Source organism: Hemiscyllium ocellatum, chromosome 11 (assembly GCF_020745735.1).
Source record: "Hemiscyllium ocellatum isolate sHemOce1 chromosome 11, sHemOce1.pat.X.cur, whole genome shotgun sequence".
NCBI lineage: Eukaryota > Metazoa > Chordata > Chondrichthyes > Orectolobiformes > Hemiscylliidae > Hemiscyllium > Hemiscyllium ocellatum.
In genome coordinates, this window is record NC_083411.1 from 11,292,082 (window position 1) to 11,311,612 (window position 19,531).

The following is a 19,531-nucleotide window of genomic DNA, read 5'->3' on the forward strand; positions in this document are numbered from 1 at the left end:
CAGGGTTTTATTCACTCCCTGGGCCATCCAAAACCATTAGAGAACACAGTGTGACTGGAGGATATAACAGAGCCAGTTTCTTTTTTAAACAGAATAACTAGGAATAGTTTCATACTTGTACACTGTACTGTAACATAGAGAAGAGATTTCACTTGCGAGTTATTTATTGCAATGTCAAGCAAGGATTATAAAGAACATGTTTCTGGTCACATCGCAAAAATTGAACAGAGGACGTTCCACTAACCACCCTCATAATTTATTCATCACTGAATACGTTTCTGAGATGTAGGTGTCACGAGCAGGATCAGTATATATTGCCCACATCTGGTTGACCTTGAGAAGATGCCGATAGACCTTCTTGAACTTGAAGTTCATGTGTGGATGGTGTTCTCACACAGCAGAATTTTCCGGTAACCATGGGATTCTCCATTGGTAGCATATGTAGGCTGGCTTCAACATGGCGACCAGAGCACCTTTATTAGGAGGCCGGGATTACACATTCCACCAGGAGCTTGTTCAGAGCAGGTGTGATGCTGCTGGTGAAGAGGGAGAGCCAGAGGGCACTTCAAAATGGAGGCTTCCTCCACCTTCTAGACACAACAAGGCCCAGAACTGTGGGGGGCCTCCAGGTGAATGTCAAAACCCCTTCGAAAGGACACCAGCCAACCCCTACACTGCCACTTCCTATTACGACACTGTAACACACATAGCTTCTGGTGAATGTTACAAGTAGACCACTGTTAAACATTGCCTGATGCAGTGTACGCCATGCACAGTCAGCCTTCAGTAACATTCAGTGCTCTGTGCAATGTCACTAGAAGTCATCCTTTCCCTTGATGGCATTAATTGGCTGCTTGCCTTCAGCCCAGCATCATCGTGGCCCACATTGGGAAGCGCTGCCCAGAGCTATCTCTGCTCTATTTCCCCCATCACCAAATCCATTTCCATGGGGCCTGGACAAATCTCCCACAGTGCCCATTGTTCATTGTTACATATGCAGGTGAAAAAGTGCTGGCTTTCAGAAGTCACTTCAAGTTGACATCTGCTCTCTGTGGGCATGAATCATCTGATCAATATATTTCTATTGTTAGATTGTGGCTGCTACTTCAGCTTGATCTGATTGTTTAAGGTGAGTATCAATTTGTGCCGTGTTAACTCCTGTTATGAGTTATGACTTGGGAATGTGCATTTGGCTTCCCGTTCATTCAAATCTGTGAAACACAAGAAAAGTTTGAAAGATAAAATGGCATCCATATGACTAAGTACAACATCAACGGGAAATTATTGATATAGCACTAGTGCTTAATTGAACAATATCAATGAAAGTTTGGCACCAAACCACATAAGGAGATATTAAAGAAGAAGTTCAGAATCTTGGCTGAAGGCAAGTTTTAGGAAGCACCTTAAAGGAAGACAGAGGTGGACAGGTTTATGGGATGGGGGGGGGGTGGGGAGGTTCCAAAGCTTAGTGCTCAGGCAGTTGATGTCAGGGCTGCCAGTCTTAGAGCCAGTCAAATTGCAAGTGTTTACGAAGGCAGAGTGCCAATACATTGGAGGATATAAGAGGATTAGAGAGAGAGAGAGAATAAGAATATAGAGTTTGCTTAATTTTGTGATTTGGATAATTTAACATTGTGTAGATGTGGTTGATACATATACATGGTTTCCATTGTCTGAAATTACACAAGTATTGAAACATAGGTGTATAAGATGGCAGTGCTAAGATAGCATTAGAAAAAGGAAATTATTCAGTCCTTTTTTCAAACTAGCACAGAGCTGTTGTGCATGATGTAAAAACTTCAATAAAAAGCTGTCACTGCTCATTTAATGAGCATCACTGAATAAAGCTGTCAGGTAACTTCATCTGTTATGGAAGTGTCTTGATGTTAATGATCTTAATTGTCTTGTGAAGTGATTGGGTGCTCAGTAAAGATCCTTAATGTAATCTAGTAAACAGTAAATGGGTTTCTTATTTGCTCAGGGCTCGTTATCCCAGATTGCAAACAAACCATTGGCTTGTAAATCACTCTTTATTGTGTTAAGCTATGTTTTCACTTTATATTCTTTTAAACCATAGCTTGGACTGCCACACTGAACAAGTACTTTTAAAGTTGAAGATGTATTTGTATAATTTTAACACATTGGACTTTGATTCTCTGTAAAAAGCCTGTGGATTAGATTATCTACTGTGTGGAAACAAGCCCTTTGGCCCATCAAGTCCACACCAACACTGAAAATTAACCCACTGAGACTCATTTCCCTCTGACTAATACACCTAATGCTATGGGCAATTTAACATGGCCAATTCACCTAACCTGCACATCTTTGGACTGTGGGAGGAAACTCAAACAGGCATGGGGAAATGTGTAACTCCACACAGACAGTCACCCAAGGCTGGGATTGAACCTAGATCCCTGGGCCTGTGAGGTTGTAGTGTTAACCACTGAGCTACAATCCTAGACTAGTATGAGGATGATGTTGTGCCACACTTCATTCAGGCAGTCTAAGTAACTGTGACAATCTACACTTTTATGTTCCTGTTGTAAACTGGAACTATAGAAAATGATTGTAGAGTGTACAGTCTTTCTCTGTCACATGTATGGCTAGGAATCTCTCCCACTCTTAAAACGCTATCATTGGTGTGTGTTGGGAAGGATTTATAGGTTAATATACTCATGTTGTTTAGCTGTAAGGAGGGAGGAGGTAAGATGTTAGCTGCAATTCCATCAAAGACATGCTTCTCATGGAAGCCAACAAAGATAACCGCAAGCACAGGGCAGAGTGGGAATTCCATTGCAACACTACCTATTCGGGCAAACACTGCATCTGAACACAACTGCATGAGGTGCTGAGTTCATAGGTCCAAGGAATACTGAATCACACAATGGTGCTGGATCTGGATCGTCATGGTATAGTGCAACAAAGCAAAATGGACATTCAGCCTATCACACAAGTGTACACAATTTAAATGATGAAGTGGTGTCAAAAACAGGTACTGATTCAAACAGCAGGTCCTTTGGCTGTTTTCAATTAGCAGTATTCTGGCCATACCCAACCAGCCCATGCTTACAAAATCCATACCTAATTTTAGATATGAATCTGCAATGGAACAACATTTATTGGATAAACCTGATCAGAGGATTAGATAGGGTAGACAATGAGAGCATTTTTCCTCGGATGGTGATGGCTAGCATGAGAGGACATAGCTTTAAATTGAGGGGTGATAGATATAGGACAGAGGTCTGAGGTAGGTTCTTTACTCAGAGAGGAGTAAGGGCATGGAATGCCCTGCCTGCAACAGTGGTGGATTCACCAACTTTAAGGGTATTTAAATGGTCATTGGATAAAAATATGGATGATAATGGAATAGTGTAGGTTAGATGGGCTTCAGCTTGGTTCCACAGGTCGGTGTAACATTGAGGGCTGAAGGGCCTGCACTGCGCTGTAATGTTCTACGTTCACGCCAGGAACTAGGCTGACAACATATTTAGGACTGCCAGTTGGGCTCACAGTATGGAATATCTGAGTATACTGTAAGCTGCATATATTTGTGACGATGCTGTCACTTTTAGAAGGTTATTTTATCTTTGGTTTTTTTAAATAGAGTCAGTAAAGGCAGAGGCACTGAAGAGTCTAGTTAAACAATGCAAGGGGAGTGGCCAATTCTCCCAATTTAGATTTTTTTTCTAGTTTGTTTTAGCTATATTAGTTAGACGATGTGAGAGTCCAGGGGCATTGCAAGCTTCAGTGAAGAATTCCTCTGACTTTCTTCTGAAATCTCTCTCTGGGTTATGTTTAGATTACTTACAGTGTGGAAATAGGCCCTTTGGCCCAACAAGTCCACACCGACCCGCCGAAGCGCAACCCACCCATACCCCTACATTTACCCCTTACCTAACACTACGGGCAATTTAGCAAGGCCAATTCACCTAACCTACACATCTTTGGACTGTGGGAGGAAACCGGAGCACCCGGAGGAAACCCACGCAGACACGGGGAGAACGTGCAAACTCCACACAGTCAGTCGCCTAAGGCGGGAATTGAACCCGGGTCTCTGGCGCTGTGAGGCAGCAGTGCTAACCAGATGTTTGAATATTTGTGACTCATTGAGGCAGCTATGTATGCTGAAACATGTGGAGACGTAATGTATTGGAGAGGTACAGGGAAATATCTTTGGGAGTGGTCATGTGTCTTTTTTAGAGAGATAAAATGCTCTTTCAGATGGATAAAAGTGGACATCACATGTGCAAAATGTGGATAAACTCATTGGGACTGTGAAGCTTATTGGAACGATCAATTTGTCAAGGCATTTCAGTCTCCTGACCTAGAAACTTGGAAAAAAATTGTCTTCAATTTAAAAAAAAACCCGTGCTTGTTAATTCACACCATCTGTTGTTTAAAACCTAACAGGTCTTATTAAAAGAGTTGTGCTGCAATATTCATTTCACAACCTATCATTTTCACAGTGGTGTGCCTCTCAGTTGTGAGTTTAATTGTTAACTCCAAGTGCTTACAGTTTTGATGTAGAACTAGGAATACAAGTGTTTCTTTATATTTGTGATATTTAAATGAATTTAAATGTTGTAAATAGGGTTTTACCGATAGCAGTGTGTTAGTTAAATGGTGAATTCATCAACATTCACTTGGAACTTTATTTTATTTCATCTCACTATATAGGTGCTAAGGTTTGTCTATGGTGGATACTGAGTGGGTTGTTAGGGAGAATGTAAGCACAAGGTAGGGGTGGGTGGGAGGCTTGGGTTGGCAAAAGATGGCACTTGGCATGGGAGCCATAAAGGCTCTTGGGGGCAAGGGATTGGCATAGATTGGCAAGGAAGGTCTGGGAGGCCATATGGGATGAGTGATAGCACTCATGGAAGAGTGTATTTGAGGTGGTGGGGTTTGACAGGGAACAAGAGAGACTTTTTCTTTAACATCTGCAGGAAAGTCCCAGATCACCGAGGTGGGCTTCTTCAACAGCCAACCTCCACACCTCACAGCCTCTGTGTGTTTGTCTCTTTCTGGAGGCTAGTTAATACATTATTGACCCCCTAACAAAAGTCTGGCCTACTTGGAGCACTCTCTCCCAGTGTGGAGCTGGTTATTTTCTCAATTCTGCACTCTTGAGTCATAAGTAAAAGTTCAGGCCAAATTATCGTCTTTGAAGTTAAATATGTATTGGCAAATTTGATAGCAATCAACCAATGATATATTACCTGACTTACAGATATGTTCCCAAGCACTGCCATTTTTGGCAGTACCCCAAGATCAGTGTTTAATGGATGGATGCACACAACTCCATTCCTCGCACCAGAACCTCAGAGATAAGGAGATTTCAATTCTCTTTGCCTGAAGGCAATGCCAGTCTGTTTATGAATCACTGCAAAAATTGGTCTGTCCCTAAAAAAAAGTCAGAGGTCACATGACACCAAGTTATAGTCCAACAGGTTTATTGGAAATCACAAGCTTTCCGAGCACTGGTCCTTCATCAGGTGACATCTGACCTTGTCCATCCCAGTCCAACAAAGGCACCTCTACATCCTGAAAAAGGAAGCCAGTGAAGGGGCTTTATCAACTTGACTTGAAAGCAAAATTCTTCTCATTCTGACAGAGCATGTCAACAACGACATCTTGAATTTAGGTAGTGTGCTTAATGCAGTGAAAGATGGCAAGGTCCATCCAGTGAGACAAAGAGACAATTAACATTGAATCAAAGAGGATGTTATTGGTGCGGGGGTCAGACATTGAGTCAGATGTTAGGTTTTACAGAGTGCCTTAAAATGAGAGGTGGTAAAAGGGAGGTGTTCAAGGAGAGAATTTCGGAATATAGCATCGAGGGTGCTGCAGCCTAAGCTATCTAAGGTGAAGTGAAAAAAATTGGAGATGAGTAAGATGCAAGAATTGGAGTGTGAGTGCTCCTCTCTTGCCCAGGTGAGTGCAGTTCCAGCAACACTGAAGAAGGTTCAAGAAATGTTAAATGTTTTGAAAAGCATAGTTTTAGAACACAGTGGTAAACTCTTCTGTTATTTAAAACAAAGACCCAGAAAGCTCACCTCGCCTTCTCACCTGTTAAAACATGAGTGATAGAGAACTCTCAAATTCTACTATTTAAAGAAAATAATATCAATGTATTTTTTAACTCTGAAAGTGAGCATTCAACAACAACTATTCACAACTCTAAGCCCCCCTTTCTCTTAACTGCTAATTACCTGTCTCCAATTCTTCAACAATATACTGTTCCAATAAAATCAACAACAATCAATAACATCAACTTAATTTCAAAACCACACAGCAACTGCCATCTTCAGTGTCTGTCTTCTTCCAGCTGAAGATCACCCTGGGTTGTCTTTCTTTTCCTGTGAAGTTGATTCACATGACAACGTACATTTGATTGAGACTGTTTCAATGTCTCAGATCTCAGAATCTTGTTCTCTCATTCTCAATAACGGTTGCTCTGATTTTTAAAATGCCTGCCTTTTTTTATGTCCCCAATATCAGATCGTCTCATTGGTTTGATGTTGGCAAAACAATAAATTCAAACTCGATTGAGTTTTAGTATCCTGGGGCATAATTGGTTAAATTTGAATTGTTGTCAGAACAGCAACCAACTCAACTATCCATTTCACAGCCAAATGTTGCATATTTTCAATTTTCCAGTACACTCTGAGACTGTTACCTATTCATATCCCACACATGTCAATGCAGAACAGCATTCACTCTCTCTTAAAGGTACAGTACGCACTTCAACTTCATAACAATACAGAAAAGATTTAATGAGAATGATCCAGGAATAAAGGATTATATTTATCTGGATAAGGTGGGTTGGTTTACTTTGACCAGAAAAGGCTAAGAGGAAATTGATTTAGTCATTCAAAATCATTCTGTGCTTTGATGGAGCAAATCAAAATGAACAGCTTCCAACAGCAGAAAGGTTGATAACCGGGACTCAGATGCAGGAGGGGGAGTCAGGGTGTCATGGTTGAGCAGTCAAGGTGCTGGATCAAACTGGACATTTTGTTCACTTTTGTTTAATTTCTGCTTTTTACTTAGTATTCTAATTTGGCTGTGGAGTGGTGACTGTTTGCGCTTTTCACTGTATTCCTGATTATAGAATCATTATAGAGTTATAGATTCCTGAAGATGGGCTCATGCCCGAAACATCGATTCTTCTGCTCCTTGGATGCTGCCTGACCTGCTGCGCTTTTCCAGCAACACATTTTCAGCTCTGATATCCAGCATCTGCAGTCCTCATTTTCTCCTATAGAGTCATACAGCATGAAAAAAGACCCTTCGGTCTAATCAGTCGATGCTGACCATAATCCCAAACTAAACTAGTCCCACCTGCCTGCTCCTGGCCCACATCCCTCCAAACCTTTCTTATTTATGAACTTCTCCAAATACCTTTTAATCACTGTAATTGTACCCACATCCACTACTTTCTCAGGATTTTTTTGTCCACAAATGACCCACCCTCTGTTAAAGATTTGCCCCTCATGTCTTTTAAAGTCTCTCTCCTCTCAATTTCAGAATGGGCTGCCTACTCTTGAAATCTTGAAAAGTGACAATAAAATCTAATCTAATCCAATTTAAGATGTTAGGCCAAGGAACCAGAAGTGACATGAGGAAACTCTTTTTTTTCACAGTGAGTTGTTGTAATCTGGAATATGCTACTTAATTAGAAAGTGGGGGGAAAAGATCACTACTTGACCTCAAATGGAAAATTAGATAAATACCACAGAGAGAAATAATTGCATGTTTGGAAAATTAATGGGGAGCGCTACTAATAACATTGCTCTTCAAAAGACCCAACACAGAGTTGGTGCAGTTTGTTTTGTCTCTAACCTAGCCTGATGGCCTGAACGGCCTATTTGTATATATTAAAAAACAGTTACAGTTCTAAAGAGCATGTAGAAGCAGAGGGATGCGGGTGGGTATGTGCACAGCTCATTTAAAGAACAAAGAAAGATTACAGCCCATGAACAGGCCCTTCGGCCCTCCAAGCCTGAGCCGATCCAAATGTACTGTCTAAACCTGTCGGTCAATTCCTAAGCATCTGTATCCCTCTGCTCCCCACCTACTCATGCATTTGTCCAGACACATCTTAAATGAATCTACCGTGTCTCTACCACTCTCTACCACCTCTGCTGGCAATGCGTTCCAGACGCCCACAACCTTCTGTGTGAAGTATTTGCCATGTGTATCCTCCTTAAACGTTCCCCCTCTCACCTTGAAAGTGTGACGTCTCATTATTGAATCCTTCATGCTGGGAAAAAGCTTGTCCCTATCCACCCTGTCTATACCCTTCATGATTTTGTAAACCTCAATCAGATTCCCCCCTCAATCTCCTTTTTTTCTAGTGAAAATAAACCTAACCTACTCAACCTCTCTTCATAGCTAGCACCTTCCATACCAGGCAACATTCTTGTAAACCTTCTCTGCACCCTCTCCAAAGCATCCACATCCTTTTGGTAATGTGGCCACCAGAACTGTACACAGTACGCTAAATGTGGCTGAACCAATGTCTTGTACTATTTTAACATGACTTGCCAGCTCTTATACTTAATACCCTGTCCAATGAAGGCAAGCATACTATATGCCTTCTTGACCACTCCATCCACCTATGCAGCAACCTTCAGGGCACAATGGACCTGCACTCTCAGATTTCTCTGCCCATCAACTTTTCCCAAGGTTCTTCCATTCATTGTATTCGCTCTAGAATTAGTCTTGCCTAAATGTATCACCTCACATTTGTCTGGATTGAAAACCATCTGCCACTTTTCCGCCCAACTCACCAGTCTATCTATATCCTCCTGTATTCTCTGACAGTCCCTTATGCTTTCTGCTACTCCGCCAATCTTAGTGTCATCTGCAAACTTGCTGATGATACCAACCATGTCCTCTTCCAGATCATTTGTGTATATCACAAACAACAGTGGCCCCAACACTGACCCCTGTGGAACACCACTGGTCACCTTTCTCCATTTCGAGAAACTCCCTTCAACTACTACTCTCTGTCTCCTGATGCTCAACCAGTTCTTTGGCCACCTTGCACACCATGTGACTTCACTTTTTCTATTAGTTTACCATGGGGAGCCTTATCAAATGCTTTATTAAGGTCCATGTATATGACATCAACTTCATCACTTCCTCGAAGAATTCTATTAAGTTGGTAAGGCACTACCTCCCCTGCACAAAACCATGTTGCCTATCACTGACAAGCCCAGTCTTTTCTAAATATAAGTAGATCCTATCCCTCAGTACCTTCTCTAGCAATTTTCCCACCACAGACATCAGGCTCACTGGTCTATAGTTACCTGGAATATACTTACAACACTTCTTATACAGGGGGACAACATTAGCAACCCTCCAGTCCTCCGGCACCTCACCTATGTTTAAAGATGCTACAATAGTATCTGTCAGGGCCTCAGCAACCCGGGATAGATTCCATCCAGTCCTGGTGATTTGTCCACCTTAATAACCTCTTGCCTACCCAACACATCTTCACTACTTATGTCAACTTTATCCAGACTAATCAAACTTCAATCTCTAATCTCAACATTCATCATGTTCCTCTCCTCAGTGAACACTGATGCAAAGTAATCATTCAGAATCTCACCCATTCTCTCGGGTTCGGCATAGCCTTCTTTTGTTATCTTTTCGTGGACCAATCCTTTCTCTAGTTACCCTCTTGCTTCTTATATAAGAATAAAAGGCTTTGAGATTCTCCTAAAGCTATTTCATGACCCTTTTTAGCTTGCTTGATTCCTTGTTTCAGACTTGTCCTACTCTTCCGATATTCTTCCAGGGCCCATTCTGTTCTTAGCTGCCTAGACCCGATGTATGCTTCCCTTTTCCTCTTTGGTCGTACAATTTCTCCTGTCATCCACGGTTCACGAATCTTGCCCTTCCTATCCTTTGCCTTCAATGGGACATGCCTATCCTGCACTATCTTTAACCTATCTTTGAAAGCCTTCCACATCTCAAATGTGGACTTACCTTCAAATAGCTGTGTCCAATCCACGTTTCCAAGCTCCGGCCTAATTTTGATATAGTTGGCCTTGACCCAGTTTAGTACTCTTTAAGGTGGCAGGACGTGTGTAGAGAGCAGTTAACAAGGCATAGTACTCTCACCTTTATTCAGAGGGGCATGGAATACAAAAGATGATGTTGAACTTGTGCAAGACAGTTATTAGATCTCAGTCAAAAAATATGGTACTGGAAAAGAATTCATGCTCGAAACATTGACTCTCCTGCTCCTTGGATGCTGCCTGACCGTCTGTCCTTTTCCAGCACCACAATTTTTGACTCTGATCTCCAGCATCTGCAGTCCTCACTTTCTCCTACTTATTAGACCTCTGTTGGAGAATTGTGTACAGTTGTGGACGTCACATTATAGGAAGGATGTGAATGCACCGGGCATTGGTTCCAAGAATGGTCCCAGGAATGACAAATCTCAGTCATGAGGACAGATTGAAGGAATTGGGAGTATTCTCCTTGGAGAGAAGAAAGGGATATCTGATATAACTTTTCAAAACCTTGAGCAGGATGGATAGAGTCAATAGGGAGAAGGTGTTCTGCACCTAAAAGGAATAAGAATGAGATGCCATAGGTTTAAAGTGAAATGCAAATGAAGCAAAGGTGCTGTGAAATAAACATTCTCACACAGTCAGTAGTTATGGTATGGAATACACAGACTGGAAATATAATGGAAGAAGGTTCAATTCAAGTATTTAAGACCGCATTGGATAGAAATGGTGTGTACTTGTACTTTATGTTACAAGATGTGCCTTTAAGAAAGATTTGTTCTGTCATGCTTCATTCAAAAGCAAGTTTTGTAAAGCTGATGCTGAGCTGGCGGTTCTGAGCCCAGCTAACTTTGTTTCTAGGTTTTTGAGAAGATTTGTAACTCGGGTGCTCGTTGTTGTGGTTCTGTTCGCCGAGCTGGGAATTTGTGTTTCGTGCCTGTCTAGGTGACATCCTCAGTGCTTGGGAGCCTCCTGTGAAGCACTTCTGTGATGTTTCCTCCGGCATTTATAGTGGTTTGAATCTGCCGCTTCCAGTTGTCAGTTCCAGCTGTCTGTTGCAGTGGCCGGTATATTGGGTCCAGGTCGATGTGCTTATTGATTGAATCTGTGGAGGAGTGCCATGCCTCGAGGAATTCCCTGGCCGTTCTCTGTTTGGATTGTCCTATAATAGTAGTGTTGTCCCAGTCGAATTCATGTTGCTTGTCATCTGCGCGTGTGGCTACTAAGGATAGCTGGTCATGTCGTTTCGTGACTAGTTGGTGTTCATGGATGCGGGTCGTTAGCTGTCTTCCTGTTTGCCCTATGTAGTGTTTTGTGCAGTCCTTGTATGGGAATTTTTTTTGTACCAATGTAGTGTACAAAATTCCATGCAAGGACTGCACAAAATGCTACATAGGACAAATAGGAAGACAGCTAACGATCTGCATCCATGAACACCAACTAGTCACGAAACGACATGACCAGCTATCCTTAGTAGCCACACACGCAGATGACAAGCAGCATGAGTTCGACTGGGACAACACTATATTATAGGACAAGCTAAGCAGAGTAAAGCCAGGCAGAGTAAAGCCAGGGAATTCCTAGAAGCATGGCACTCATCCACAGATTCAATCAATAAGCCCTTCAACCTGGACCCAACATACTGGCCACTGCAGCGGACAGCTGGAACTGACAACCGGAAGCTGCAGATACAAATCACTATAAATGCCGGAGGAAACATCACAGAAGCGCTTCACAGGAGGCTCCATAGCACTGAGGATGTCACCTAGACAGGGGACGAAACATCTGCAACACAAATTCCCAGCTCAGCGAACAGAACCACAACAGCTTTGTTCCTTTTTAAGTTGGAATAATAGAAGCAGAATGAAGAAATGAGGTCAAGCTGCTGCAGAATCACGATTTTAGTCTTAGCTGGGGTCTTGTAGCTGAATGTGGAAGTTCTTATTTTTCTCTCTGCCAAAGTAAAAAGCTGGGGTTCTCTTCCTGCTGCTAGAATTGCACGTGAGACAATCCATTTTACTGAATTTGCCTTTGCCAAGGGTGTGTTTTTGGGATGTTACTATATTGCAACAGTTGCTGCTTTGCCTAGCACTACACCCTGTGTAATATAACCTGTACACTAGAGTCATAGAGATGTACAGAATGGAAACAGATCCTTCGGTCCAACCTGTCCATGCCGACCAGATATCCCAACCCAATCTAGCCCTACCTGCCAGCACCCGGCCCATATCCTTCCATGCCCTTCCTATTCATATACCCATCTAAATGCCTCTTAAATGTTGCAATTGTACCAGCCTCCACCACATCCTCTGGCAGCTCATTCCATACACGTACCACCCTCTGCTTGAAAAAGCTTCCCCTTAGGTCTCTTTCACCTCTCACCTTAAACCTATGCCTTCTAGTCCTGGACTCCCTGACCCCAGGGATAAGACTTTTTCTATTTATCCTATCCATGCCCCTCATAATTTTGTAAACCTCTATAAGGTCACCTCTCAGCCTCCGACACTCCAGGGAAAACAGCCCAAGCCTGTTCAGCCTCTCCCTATAGCTCAAATCCTCCAACCCTGGCAACATCTTTGTAAATCTTTTCTGAACCCTTTCAAGTTTCACAACATCTTTCTGATAGGAAGGAGACCAGAATTGCACGCAATATTCCAACAGTGGCCTAACCAATGTCCTTTACAGCCGCAACATGACCTCCCAACTCCTGTACTCAATACTCTAACTAATGAAGGAATGCATACCAAACACCTTCTTCACTATCCTATCTACCTGCGATTCCACTTTTAAGTCCCTGGGACCTTACCATTAAGTGTATAAGTCCCGCTAAGATTTGCTTTCCCAAAATGCAGCACCTCGCATTTCTCTGAATTAAACTCCATCTGCCACTTCTCAGCCTATTGACCCATCTGGTCCAGATCCTGTTGTAATCTGAGGTAACCCTCTTCGCTGTCCACTACACCTCCTATTATGGTGTCATCTACAAACTTACTAACTGTACCTCTTATGCTCGCATCCAAATCATTTATGTAAATAACAAAAAGTAGAGGACCCAGCACCAATCCTTGTGACAATCCACTGGTCACAGGCCTCCAGTCTGGAAAACATCCCTCCACCACCTCCCTCTGTCTTCTACCTTTGAGCCAGTTCTGTATCCAAATGGCTAGTTCTCCCTTTATTCCATAAGATCTAACCTTGCTAATGAGTCTTCCATGGGAACCTTGTCGAATGCCTGACTGAAGTCCATATAGACTCTGCCCACATCAATCCTCTTTGTTACTTCTTCAAAAAAAACTCAAACAAATTTGTGAGACATGATTTCCCATACACAAAGCTATGGTTACTGTCCCGAATCAGTCCTTGCCTTTCCAAACACATGTACATCCTGTCCCTCAGGATTCCCTCCAACAACTTGCCCACCACTGAGGTCAGGCTCACCGGACAATAGTTCCCTGGCTTGTCTTTACCGCCCTTCATAAACAGTGGCACCACGTTTGCCAACCTCCAGTTTTCCGGCCCCTCACCCTGTGACTATTAATGATACAATTATCTCAGCAAGAGGCCCAGCAATCACTTCTCTAGCTTCCCACAGTGTTCTCGGGTACACCTGATCAGGTCCTGGGGATTTATCCACCTTTAACTGTTTCAAGACAGCCAGCACTTCCTCCTCTGTAATCTGGACATTTTGCAAGATGCCACCAATTATTTCCCTACAGTCTATATCTTCCATATCCTTTTCCACAGTAAATACTGATGCAAAATATTCATTTAGTATCTCCCCCATTTTCTGTGGCTCCACACAAAGGCCGTCTTGCTGATCTTTGAGGGGAGAAAGTGAGGTCTGCAGATGCTAAAGATCAGAGCTGAAAATGTGTTCCTGGAAAAGCGCAGCAGGTCAGGCAGCATCCAAGGAACAGGAAATTCGACGTTTCTGATCTTTGAGGGGCTCTATTCTCTCCCTAGTTACCCTTTTGTCCTTAATGTATTTGTAAAAACCCTTTGGATTCTCCTTAATTCTGTTTGCCAACGCTATCTCATGTCGTCTTTTTGCTCTCCTGATATCCCTCTTAAGTATACTCCTACTTCCTTTATACTCTTCTAAGGATTCACTCGATCTTTCCTGTCTATACCTGACATATGCTTAAGTCTTTTTGATCTGTCCATCCTTGCTTACTATGATCTGCCTGTACTGCTCGTAAAGAGAAAGTGAGGATTGCAGATGCTGGCGATCAGAGTTGAGAGTGTGGTGCTGAAAAAGCACAGCAGGTCAGGTAGCTTCTACTCTTGGATTGCTGCCTGTCTGGCTGTGTTTTTCCAGCACTACACTCTTGGATTCTGTACTGCTCAGAAACAAAGCTTTTCACTTCACCTCTTTATATGTGACAATAAATCAATCAATAAACCAATAATATATTTTCTGTTACGTTATCCAGTAGAGTTAGGTTATTCCAATTCTTCATTCTTTTATTTGTATTTTAACTATCAGGTATGAATAAAGCATGTTTTGCTTCAAGCCCGGTAGTTTGACCAATCGAATTGCATCCTAGAACACAATGCCTCACTCTTGCCTGCAGAAACAAGAGGAAGTTGGGAGTTAGCTATCTTCTCAATACGTTTTGAGGGGGCTTGGTCTAGTCTATAACATTATGAATACCCATACATGCTTGTCTTAGCTGCGGGTCGTTAGCTGTCTTCCTGTTTGTCCAATGCAGTGTTTCGTGCAGTCCTTGCATGGGATTTTGTACACTACATTGGTTTTGCTCATGCTGGGTATCGGGTCCTTCGTTCTGGTGAGTTGTTGTCAGAGAGTGGCTGTTGGTTTGTGTGCTGTTATGAGTCCTAGTGGTCGCAGCAGTCTGGCTGTCAGTTTGGAAATGCTCCTGATGTATGGTAGTGTGGCTAGTCCTTTGGGTTGTGGCATGTCCTCATTCCGTTGTCTTTCCCTTAGGCATCTGTTGATGAAATTGCGCGGGTATCCGTTTTTGGTGAATACCTTGTATAGGTGTTCTTCTTCCTCTTTTTGCAGTTCTGGTGTGCTGCAGTGTGTTGTGGCCCTTTTGAATAGTGTCCTGATGCAACTTCGTTTGTGTGTGTTAGGGTGGTTGCTTTCATAGTTCAGGACTTGGTCTGTGTGCGTGGCTTTCCTGTATACCCTTGTGCTGAATAAGACAAGCCAGGAAATGGGAATCCTGTACCCATACATGCTATTGCAATCCCAGACATGATTTTAAAATTTAAAGTCCCACATACATTTTCTGGGCCGACAAGCAGCTGTTTTCCAATATTCTGAATTGTGCTCCAACAAACCAACTTGCAAACAGTCTCCAGAAAGGAACCCAATCAGAATTTAGGGACTGTCTATAATTTTATTTATTTTATAGGCTAATACTGAGATTATATTGTGTGTTAACTGTCCTTGCCTTGCTACTTCCATCTGTATCATTAAAGCCTGCTCAAAACCAATATTGTTCAAGCAGCTTTACGGTTAATTCTCTTAATTCTACTCCAGTTAAGCTATTCCTTGTTACATAAAGAGCCTTAGGGAGATGTATAACCTTCAGGGTGCACAACCTTGCATGTTACTGTTAAACAGCTTGACTTCCATAGCAATAATAGCTGCATGCTATTCTTCAGTTAATAACTTCCATTAGATTCCAGATGGTGTTGGAATGGAAAGAAAGTTGGCATGTAACAGAAATCTTGCAACATTCCACTCAGAACTGAAAGTAGGTTTTGAATGTGTTTTGAATGCTACTTTGTTTGCAGTGCCCATCAGTTCATTCAGGGAATATATCAATCAGATTAATAATAATTTGTTGGGTTGAAATTTCCGTTGCTCTAAATTTGTTTCCAGCACCTGTAGAAATTTTCAGACATTTTCGAATGAGCTCATTTTGCTCCCAAAATCTGAGGTTCTGAGGAAGGGTCACTGGACCCAAAACATTAACTCTGATTCCTCTCCACAAATGCTGCAAGATCTGCTGAGCTTTTCCAGCAATTTCTGTTTCTCTTTCAGAAGGAAACTACTGGTTAAGGCTTGGGATTCTTTTCAGACAATGAAGATGCTTATCCAGGAGGGTCAACCATGGTTCATTCTGTAGCGTGACTACTACCACTGAGTCAGAAAGTTGCAGTAACCTCACCTCTTGACTCCCAAAAGCCTATCCATTATCAACAGGCACAGCTCAGGGGTGTGATGGTCTACTTCCCACTTGCCTGGATGAGTGCACTCAACAACACTCAGGAAGTTCATCACCTTCAAGGACAAAGCAGCCCGCTTGATCAGCCATCTTAAAGGTTCACTCCCCCCACCAGCAACATTCAGTTGTTTCAAACAGCAACCTCTATCCTAAAAGACAAGAGCAGCAGATAAATGAGAACATCATCTTAAAATTCTCTTCCAAGTCACTCATTATCCTGAGTTGGAAATATATCACCATTCCTTCAGAGTCACTTGGTCAAGATCCCTTCCTAACAGTACTATGCATTCTCCTATACCCCAAAGACTGTAGCAGTTCAAAAAGACAACTCACTACCACTTTCTTAAGGGCAATTAGGAGCATGCAATAAATATTGACTTTTCCAGCAATACTCACATCTCGCAAGTAAATATATTCTTTAAAAGTCCATCCTGAGACTAAGGCTGCATCACATGTGTTGAGACTTCCAGTGTGGAAAAAACTTTAGCTGTCATCTCTCACATGAGACATTAAACCTTTTCAGATAAAACACCCTTGTCATTCTTCCCAAAATAAGCAAAGTGAAAAGTCACACAACACCAGGTTATAGTCCAACAGGTTTATTTGGAAGCACTAGCTTTCGAAGCCTCACTCCTTCATCAGGTGGTTGCACAACTACCTGATGAAGGAGCAGTGCTCTGAAAGCTAGTGTTTCCAAATAAACCTGTTGGACTATAACCTGGTGTTGTGTGATTTTTAACTTTGTACACCCCAGTCCAACGTCGGCACCTCCAAATCAAAAATAGCAAGGGAGTGATCCTTCACAGCTGGAGGCAATCTCATAGAATACTGTAGAATTCTAACAGGGCTAGACAAGGTATATGCAGGAAGGATGTTCCCAATGACTCTGGATTCCAGGAGCAGGAGGTCACACTTTTAGGACTGAGGTCAGCAGAAATTTCTTCACCCAGTGAGTGGTGACCCTATGGAATTCTCTGCCACAGGAAACTGTTGGGGCCATGACATTGAAGGCTTTCAGGAAGAATGTAGATATAGTTTTTCAGATTAAAGGAATCTGAGGATGTGGGGAGAAAGTAGGAACAGAGTCCTGATTCGGTTAATGATCCTTGATCATGTTGAATGGTGGTGGAAGCTCAATGGGCCGAGTGGCCTACTCCTACTCCTATATTCTTATTCTAAATCTTTCTTACATACCTGAAAGAAAATATTTCATTTTTATGCATCTTTCTTGACCTCCACATGTCCTAAAGTGCTTGACAACCAAAGAAATACATTTTGCAGCATATTTCCTATTGTGATGCTGACAGCATAGATGCAACAAACAAAAATGTAAAAATGACGAGATAATCCGACTTTTTTTTCGACTGTGGGTTGAGCAATAAAGTGACACTAGGAGAGTTCCAGATCCTGGACAGCATTATCTCTCAGATCTGATGCGAAACATTAACAACAATAACAAGAAAGGAATGATTGGAATGCACATTTTGCTGATGCTGATGACATCTTACTCTATTGTATTATCTGGTCATAACATTCACAGAAAACAGCAGCTAATCCTGGGAGATAGTCCTGTGAAGGGGAAGAATTTAAGCAGTTCCCTATGCACAGGCATTTACTTAATATAGAAAGCCAGTTAATCACCATTTGACAAAAATAGGAACATTCACTCCTAATTCGCTATACAGTCTGAATGCATAAATTAAAATATTTTTAAACTCAGGCTCAACTTCAAAATACAATGAAATCTATTCTACTCTCAAACACAAACAGAAAGTGCTGGAGAAACTCAGCAGGTCTGGAAGCATCTGTGGAGAGAAAACAGAGTCCAGTCAGCCTTCTTTAGAAACCCTCAGGATTCTTGGCTCAAAGCAGAGGCAACTCCAGTTTATTTGTAATCCCTCATCCCTGGAGCTATTCCAGTGAAACCCTTCTAAACCCTCACTAAAGCCTCTGAAGTAGAAAGCCCAGTGAGAATAAGATCAAACTGTTCTATAGAAGTTCAGCAAAATCTTTTCAGTGTTTCACTCTGTGCTTATACTTATAAAATCTCTCAAAGGTTTGAGATTTTGGAGATTAGTAGCTCAGGTTGTGGATCAGGTTGTAAGTTTGCTCACTGAGCTGGTGGGTTTGTTCTCAGATGTTTCATTACCATACTAGGCAACATCATCAGTGAGCCTCCAGTGAAGCATTGGTGTTCTGTCCCACTTGCTACTTATGGGTCCTTGTTTGTTGTGGTGGGTGATATCATTTCCGGTTCTGTTTCTGAGAAGTTGATAAAAGAGATTCAAATCTATGCGTTTGTCAATGGAGTTCCGGTTTGAATGTCAGGCCTCTAGGAATTCCTGCCCTTGCCTTTGTTTAGCTTTTCCCAGGATGTATTGTCCCAGTCGAACTGGTGTAACTCTTCGTCTGTGTGTATGGAAACCAGTGATAGTTGGTCATGTCATTTCGTGGCTAGTTGGTGTTCATGTATCCTGGTGGCTGGTTTCCTGCTGGTTTGTCCAATGTAATGTTTGGTGCATTCCTTGCAGGGTATTTTGTTTATTGAGTTCGTTATGCTGGCTGTGGGCATAGGGGTCCTTGAAATTCATCAGTAGTTGTTTCAGTGTGGTAGTAGGTTTGTGAGTTAGCATACTAAGACAATTCCTCATGAAGTTAAAGGACCCCGTACCCACAGCCAGCAAAATGAACATGAGATACAAAATACCCTGCAAGGACTGCACCAAACATTACATTTAACAAACCATCAGAAACTAGCCACCAGGATACACAAACACCAACTAGCCTCCAAAAGACATGGTCAACTATCACTGTTATTCACACACACAGATGAAGAGGGACACAAATTCAGCTGGGACAATACATCCATCCTAGGACAGGCCAAACAGAGACATGCATGGGAACTCCAAAAAGCCTGGCATTCAAACCAGAAGTCCATTAACAAATGTATAGATTTGACCCTCTTTTACTGACCTCTCAGAAACAGAACTGGGAATGATATCACGCACCACAACAAACCAAGACCCATAAATAGCAAGTGGGACAATACACCAATGCTTCACTGGAGGCTCACTGATGATGTTACCTAGCATGATGACGAAACATGTGAAAAAAAACCCACCAGCTCAGCGAGCAAACCAAAAGTGTAGCTTTCAGTATCATACACTTTTGAAACATACATTACACATAATTCATATTCTGCAGTCCGCTCTGCATCTTTGAAACTTAAGCAATATCCAGATAGCAACATCCAAAAGACTTGAACTTCACAAGTACTGCAAACAGAAACCCCACATACAAATGTGA